Below are 8069 nucleotides of genomic sequence, written 5' to 3'. Positions count from 1 at the left end.
TGTGCTGTGAAGGGATGCACCTCTGACCGTGGACACGCGTGTGGAGGCGTGACGTGTTGCTTGCTGCACATGGTTTCTGTCTCTACCCGCCCTCATGGAGTCATGCACCATCCATCCTAACTCCACGAGGTGGGGGCATGCAGGGGTCCCCGTCCCCCACGGCCATTCTTCCTGGACAACACTGGGCTTACTCGGACAGTACACACAGAAGGCACCCTGCACCTCGGATATCCCGGCCCGAGCCGGGAGGTGGCATGGCTACACCCTAGGACTGAGCAGGCACTGGGCTGAGGCAGGTGGCGCTGGCAGCTCGGATCCCAGTGCTGGTTCCAGTCCCGGCTGCTCCACTTCGCGTCCAGCTCCTGTGTTTGCATGTGCTTGCAGCCACTCGGGAAGTGGACCAGTGGTGGAAATCTCTTCCTATCCACCCTCCCACTTTTGTCATCCCCCTTTCAAATAAACACAACTTGAAGCATACACACTTGCTTGTACACCGAAGGCCAGAAGGGAGCAGCCCCCAGCGACAGAGGGCAGGGTTAGTCAGCTAACCTGCACCCTTCTGGACATGCGCTGTGTGGGCTGACCCTCAGTGGGTCTCTGCTGCACACAGCTCACTGCTGAGAGACTGATGGGGACTGGACCTACTGCCTCCTGTGTAGGGGAGCCCCGGGGAGTGGACGCACCTGCGTGCCTCAGGTGGAACAGGGAGCAGCTGTGGGGAGGTCAGTCATGCAGGGATGGGACTGATATCCCCCAGATGTGACGTCCCTGCTCCCAAGAGAGAGGGCAGGGCTGTCACCATCAATCCCAAGCAGTGTCCTCTGGACGAAAGGGAGCTAGTGCTGGCAGCGCCCCCCAACACGCAGGGTGCTCCAGGTCCCACAGCATGGAGCCACACCACAGCCCCGTGCCCGCTCTCACCAGCCCTGGGTCATGAGCAGCCAGCGGGAACTGGCGCTGTGGCCCCGTTCCGTCTCCCCACCTCCACCCTACTTGCACTCGCCCTGCCCATCAGGTGAGTGCACTGCCTGGGCAGGTAGGTGGGAGGAGAATCGATGCCCCTGGAGGGTCCCTGGCTGTGTGCTGTTCCCAGGAAGCTGACCTGCTGGCCCTGGTTCCTGCAAGTCAGGTGGGGCTCACACATGGGTGGGTGGAGCAGGGCAACAGGGAGCAGGGCAGGAAGCAGTGTGGGCACCACAGTGCCTTCCGCAGCTTTCTCACTTAACCCCCCTCCCGGGCAATGCAGGGGCACCTGGCTGGCTGTAGCTGGGGCACCTGGGGCTGGGGCTGCTCCCACCCCTGCCAGGGTCCTGCCAGGGTCCTGCCAGCCTGCCGCCCTACACAGCTTGCGCCCACTCTCCTTTGCTACCTGCCTTCCTCTTTGTGACTTCTTCTTCTCGTGGGAGCAGAGGAGGTGGCATCGCCCTTCCCCCCTCCCCCCGCTCACAAGAAAGGAGAAGTTGGGGCGCCAGGCATCAGGGGAGCTAGACCCCCGACGATGCCATGGCTCTCTGTGGATCAGATGGGCGAGAGGCAGCCCTGCAGGGCAGGGGACCAGGAGGGACCAGGCTCTGAGCAGGGACTGCTGTTGGAGACACCCAGACGGGTGCCCGGAATCAGGGCTCCAGTGGGGCCTGCCTGACCCGGACCAGGTTCACAGTTCTGGGGGTGGGAGCTGACCACACTCCCACCCATTCTAATGGGAGGCGGTGGTGTCCTCCCACACCGCACAGATGTGGTCCTGTGCCCCAGCCACGAGGGACATGCTGAGCCTGGGGGCCCGGCTCCCACACAGGTCGGCACCTGGGCCCCTGCCATGCCCTGCTCCAGTTCATGACCCTGACAAGCTGGCACTGTGAGCTCAGCTCCCAGTCAGAGGCCCTGGGGCGTGGTCTGGGTGAGCCTCCTGCAGGGCCAGGGCTGCCCCTCCCAGGGGCCCCCGCACCTCCTCCCTGGCCCGCGCTGCTGCTGTTCTGGGCCAGGAAGGGTCAGGACCCAGACGGGCAGCAAGGCCAGCACTGTGACCATGTGGAGTCAGGGCCGGGTAGCAAGGCCAGCATTGCAGCCATGCGTGGTCAGGGCCTGGCTGGACCATGAGCCCAGCATTGCGGCCGCATGGGGTCAGGGTCTGGCTGAGCAGGGAGGCCAACATTGTGGGCATGCCCCCATCATGCCTGCTGCGTTCCTGGCTGGGAAGGGCTGGCCCTCCAGGGGACCATGTATGTCGCTTCAGCCCCAGATGTGTCCTGCCGTGTGGCCCATACCCTCCAAGCAAAGTATGCCCAACACACACCTGGTCCAGAAGATGTGCCGCAGGTGTTGGTTCTGGAGTGTAGTCTGCGCGTGGGCACAGAGCCGGTGCCGCCGTCATCAGCCACCCACTGTATAAGCACAGCAGCAACTAGCCTGGGGGCTTTGGCCTCAACTCCCTGGCGGGAGACCTGCTGGAGTTCCAGGCTCCTGGCTTCAGCCTGGCCTAGCCCAGGCTGTTGCAACCATTTCAAGTGTGACCCAGCAGATGGAAGACCTGACTATATGTGTAACACTGACTTTCAGTAGATACAAGCATAGACCATTAATTATCTCATTAGAACAATTTTATTTGAATGAGTTGGAGAGAGAGCAGTAGGGGAGAGAGTGTGTGTGAAAGAGCAATATTCCGTCCTCGAATGGCCGCAGCGGCCCGGACTGGCCCGGCCAAGCAGGAAACCAGGAATTTCCTTGAGGTCTCCCACGTGGGTGCAGTGGCCCATCTTCAGCTGCTTTCTGAGGTGTCATTGGAAGCAGAAGAGCCGGGACTTGAACCAGTAGCCCTATGGCATGCAGGTGTCATAGGGAGTGGTTTAATCCAGTGGCACCACGCCATCCCAGAAGCTATGGGTAGTGGGCACAGTACGCAAGGGAGGGGCTGCGCACACATGCAGGACGGTGCTGGGGGCAACGGGGAATGGGAGCAGCGCCATGCCAGACCTTCTGTGACTTGTCTCTCTCCAGAACCTTCTCTCTCAGATCCCTGCTCCTCCTGGGAACCCCCTGAAAGCAGGGGTTCCCGTCTCTGCCTCCCTGATGCCCCACCCTGGCGCTTCCCTGACAATCTTCCTCTTCCTCCTCTACCTCCCTATGTTTTCTTGCAGAAGGGGACATGGGAGGAGCTGGGTGCGAGGTGAGCCCCCGTTTCTGTGTAAGATTGGGGTGGCGGATGAGACGTCACTTGCCCCAAGCTCAGCAGAGATGGGTGGGGTCGGCACCAGGCTGCGGAGGAAGTGGAGTTGGGGGGCTGGAGGCAGAGGCTGACCGCAGGCTGGCCAGAGAAGGTGAGATTGAGGTTCAGCGGCTTCTAGAAGGGAGGGGCTGCTTCCTCCCCCAGGAGTGGGGTCCTGCAGGTCTCACTCGGGAGCGCATGCCCCAGGCTGGGGTGCGAGGCCCCCTCCTGACATCCGCAGAGAGGAGGGCCTTGTCTGCAGGGCCCAGAGCCAGCCTTGGGGGCGGGGCAGGTGCCCGCCTGCAGGGGACCCACTTTAGCCGTCAGGGTCAGCCACCCATCAGGTTCATCATCAGAAGAGGAACGTCCACCTGACCAGAGCCCCCAAGGGTAGAGGCAGAGCCAGGACCCGGTGTCCACTCTGAGAGGCGGGGCGAGGGCTGGGCCTCCCGCCCCCATGTCTGTGTGCAGCCTCTTCACACTCCCCGGCACATCGCACCCTCAGTCCCACACACTATTTTTACCCCAGGAGTTGCTGACAGCCCAGGCGCTTGCATCTGAACTTCCTGTATCGCCTCCAGGGGCCAACAGGTCAGGTGTGGGCCGAGGTGACAGGTTGGGGGACTCAGGCCTGGCGTGTTGATTCCAGGACGTGAGTCCAGGGCTGAGGGGGTTCAGGTGGCCAAGCGTCCAACAGCAGCCGAAACACCTCTGTTCTGACTCTAGGCTCCCCGTTTGAGGTCAGAGGACGAGGCCAGCAGGGCATGGCTGACCTCGCCACATCCTGCTCTCCCTGGCCACTGCACCTGGTCACCTGCGAGCAGCTCAGCCAGAGGCTCTGCACTGCCAGCAAAACTTCCCTGAGGGCAGCCCTGGCAGCCCAGGGCCCCAGCTGCCGTGTGGTGGCCACTGCACCACACAGCCTGCACACCTGGGGCTTCCCGAGGCAGCTGCCCAGGGTCCCAGCTCCTGCGTGGTGGCCACTGCAGCACACGGCCTGCACACCCGGGGCGTCCTGAGGCAGCCCAGGGCCCCAGCTGCCGTGTGGTGGCCACTGCAGCACACAGCTGAGATGCCCTTCAGCCCCGGGGCGTCCCGAGGCAGGCAGCAAAGGTGTTCACCTGTCCCGGGCAGGGCGGTGGGGTGGAAGCGGCTGCAGGGCAGGCGCCAAGGAGAGAGGCAGAGCATGCCGCCCAGCTGGGAACCCTGGGATGCCCCTCTCTCACGCTTCTTCCTGCACATGGGAGACAGCCACTCCACACAGATGCACCCCGATAAAAAACAAATCAACAAAAATACACATTAAAAATAAAATATTTTCAATAAATGCTGAAATTAAGTTATGTGTACAAGTTCATACAGTCTAGGATAATCTGGTAAACAAGTAGTTTATTTTTTTTAAGGTTTATTTTTATTGGAAAGTCAGATATACAGGGAGGAGGAGAGAAAGAGAGGAAGATCTTCCATCTGTCGATTCACTCCTGAAGCAGCCGCAATGGCTGGAGCTGTGCCAATATGGAGCCAGGAGCCAGGAGTCTCCTCCAGGTCTCCCACACGGGTGCAGGGTCCCAAAGCTTTGGGCCATCCTCGACTGCTTTCCCAGGCCACAGGCAGGGAGCTGGGCGGGAAGTAGAGCAGCTGGGATATGAACCGGCACCCAGATGGGATCAGCAGAACGTGCAAGGCGAGGACTTCAGCCACTAGGCTACCACACCAGGCCAGACAAGCAGTTTTTAAGTTCGTGGTTGCACAGTAGGCAATTCTTCATAGTCTCCTCATTAAATGCAAATGCATAGTGCTGCTGCACAGTCGTATGCTTATGCTGCCCTCACTGGATATTTAAGCTGTAAAAGTGCGGATTAAACGTCTCAACAGAACACGCGATGCTTATCAATGCAGCGACAAGGAGAGAAAAGGTGAGGCTGGTGGCGTGATGCGGTGCTTAGCTCACTGCCTGGGATGCAGACACTCCCTTCGGGGCGCTCAGAGTCGGGCTGCTCCGCTCCCCATCCGGCTCCCCATCCGGGTCCCTGCTGATGTGCCTGGCTGCTGGAGCTGCTTAGCTCACTGCCTGGGATGCAGACACTCCCTTCGGGGTGCTCAGAGTCGGGCTGCTCCGCTCCCCATCCGGCTCCCCATCCGGGTCCCTGCTGATGTGCCTGGCTGCTGGAGCTGCTGCAGGTCAGGCAATCACTCAGGTGGTACTCTCACCTCTCGGCTTTCTCCGGACTTGCCTCTGACGCCATTTTAGGAGTAAATCTCGGGGCGGCCCCGTCATTGAGTGGATAATCTTCGCCTTGCATGTGCAGGGATCTACATAGACTGTAGTTCCTGTCCCGGCAGCCCCGCTTCCCATCCAGCTCCCTGCCTGTGGCCCGGGAAAGCAGCTGAGGACGGCCCAAAGCCTTGGGACTCTGCACCTGCGTGGGAGACCCAGAAGAGGCTCCTGGATCCTGGCTTCAGATCGCCTCAGTTCCAGCCGCTGAAGCCACTTGAGGAGTGAATCAGCGGCTGGAAGATCTTTCTCTCTGTATCTTCCTCTAGCTGTAAAATCTGCCTTTCCAATAAAAAATAAATCTGTTTTTGAAATAAATTTAAGAACATTTTAAATAGGAACCAAAATACTTTCAGTTACTTGAAACCTTAAAGTTATACTACGTTCAGTGACTTAAAGTATCTAAAAATTAGATATTAAACTCTAAAGATAAATATTGAAACATGAAGAATTTTTAGAACCTTGATTTTAATATTTATTTGGAAATCAGAGCAACAGAGAGAGAGAGAGCTTTCATATCGTTTCAGTGCTCGGTTTCCACAGCAGCTGGGGCTGGGCCAGGCCGAGGCTAGAACACCTGGGCCCATTAGCAGGGAGCTGGACTGGCAGCAGAGCAGCCAGGGCTTGGCCTGGTGCCCATGTGGGATGCCCGTGTCGCAGGTGGGGCTTGACTCTGCCACATTACAAGCTGGAAGGCCTAGGACTCAGAGCCTTCAGCCTAGATTCTACTCATCCATTCTCTTAAAGGATTCATCATCGGGGTCGTCATCTTCACTTAGGGTGGGGGCTCAGCCGGGGACTGAGGGGGCCATGGCCACATGGCAGGGGGTGCCCGGCCTTGGTCCTCAGCAGGACACATCTGGGGCTGAAGCGACACACGCGGGCCCCTGCAGGGCCAGCCCTTCCCAGCCAGGAATGCAGCAGGTGGGATGGTGGGGGGTTGGGGACCAGTGCCTGGCCTGGGCTCTAGGGGACAGAGACATGTGGGTCCAAGAGGCTTTGGAACCTCGGAGAGCAGTTCAGGTCACCTCAAGCCTGGGTCCCAGGTGGGAGGGGCTGAAAGCAGAGGTCCAAGTCCCAGGCCCTGCTGGGGACAGGGTGAGGCGTGTCTGTCCTGGTTGTCACCCATAGCCCTGACCTCGTAGGGGCAGGGAGGGACAGGTGCCAGGCTGCTGGCCTCGTCCCGTCAGTTGGGGAGCCCATGCACCCCTGCACCATGGAGGAGCTGGATCCCACCCACTGCCCATGACGAGGCCTGTGAGCCAGGCCCCATGTCCTTGCTGGTTCGGCGGCAGGGAGGGCCCGGGCAGCAACGGAAGCCTGTGTGGATGGCACTGGCGTCCTGGAGAACGGACAGGTCAGCAGGACTCAGGAAGCTCTGTGACCCCTCACGCCCTGACTTGTCCTCCCACCAGAAGGGCCGAGGAAGCGAGACCCAGACGAGGACGATGGCCCCGAGCATCGTGAGGGCAGCCAGGTGGCCATGGCGCTGTCCTGCGGCCCAGCCAGGCCCTACCTGCACGGCTTCGGTGTTGGCCTCCCTGCTCAGCCAGACCCTGACCCCATGCGGCCGCAATGCTGGGCTCATGGTCCAGCCAGGCCCTGACCACGCATGGCTGCAATGCTGGCCTTGCTACCCGGCCCTGACTCCACATGGTCACAGTGCTGGCCTTGCTGCCCGTCTGGGTCCTGACCCTTCCTGGCCCAGAACAGCAGCAGCGCGGGCCAGGGAGGAGGTGCGGGGGCCCCTGGGAGGGGCAGCCCTGGCCCTGCAGGAGGCTCACCCAGACCACGCCCCAGGGCCTCTGACTGGGAGCTGAGCTCACAGTGCCAGCTTGTCAGGGTCATGAACTGGAGCAGGGCATGGCAGGGGCCCAGGTGCTGACCTGTGTGGGAGCCGGGCCCCCAGGCTCAGCATGTCCCTCGTGGCTGGGGCACAGGACCACATCTGTGCGGTGTGGGAGGACACCACCGCCTCCCATTAGAATGGGTGGGAGTGTGGTCAGCTCCCACCCCCAGAACTGTGAACCTGGTCCGGGTCAGGCAGGCCCCACTGGAGCCCTGATTCCGGGCACCCGTCTGGGTGTCTCCAACAGCAGTCCCTGCTCAGAGCCTGGTCCCTCCTGGTCCCCTGCCCTGCAGGGCTGCCTCTCGCCCATCTGATCCACAGAGAGCCATGGCATCGTCGGGGGTCTAGCTCCCCTGATGCCTGGCGCCCCAACTTCTCCTTTCTTGTGAGCGGGGGGAGGGGGGAAGGGCGATGCCACCTCCTCTGCTCCCACGAGAAGAAGAAGTCACAAAGAGGAAGGCAGGTAGCAAAGGAGAGTGGGCGCAAGCTGTGTAGGGCGGCAGGCTGGCAGGACCCTGGCAGGACCCTGGCAGGGGTGGGAGCAGCCCCAGCCCCAGGTGCCCCAGCTACAGCCAGCCAGGTGCCCCTGCATTGCCCGGGAGGGGGGTTAAGTGAGAAAGCTGCGGAAGGCACTGTGGTGCCCACACTGCTTCCTGCCCTGCTCCCCACATCTCTGGGAGTCGCCTCCCAGCTGCGATGGCAGGGCACAAAGAAGCCTTGGGCAGGTGGCAAGACAGGCTGCG

The sequence above is a fragment of the Ochotona curzoniae genome, unplaced genomic scaffold (assembly GCF_017591425.1).
Source record: "Ochotona curzoniae isolate NIBS_2020 unplaced genomic scaffold, NIBS_Ocur_1.0 contig_4516, whole genome shotgun sequence".
Lineage (NCBI taxonomy): Eukaryota > Metazoa > Chordata > Mammalia > Lagomorpha > Ochotonidae > Ochotona > Ochotona curzoniae.
This window is presented reverse-complemented; position numbering follows the sequence as displayed.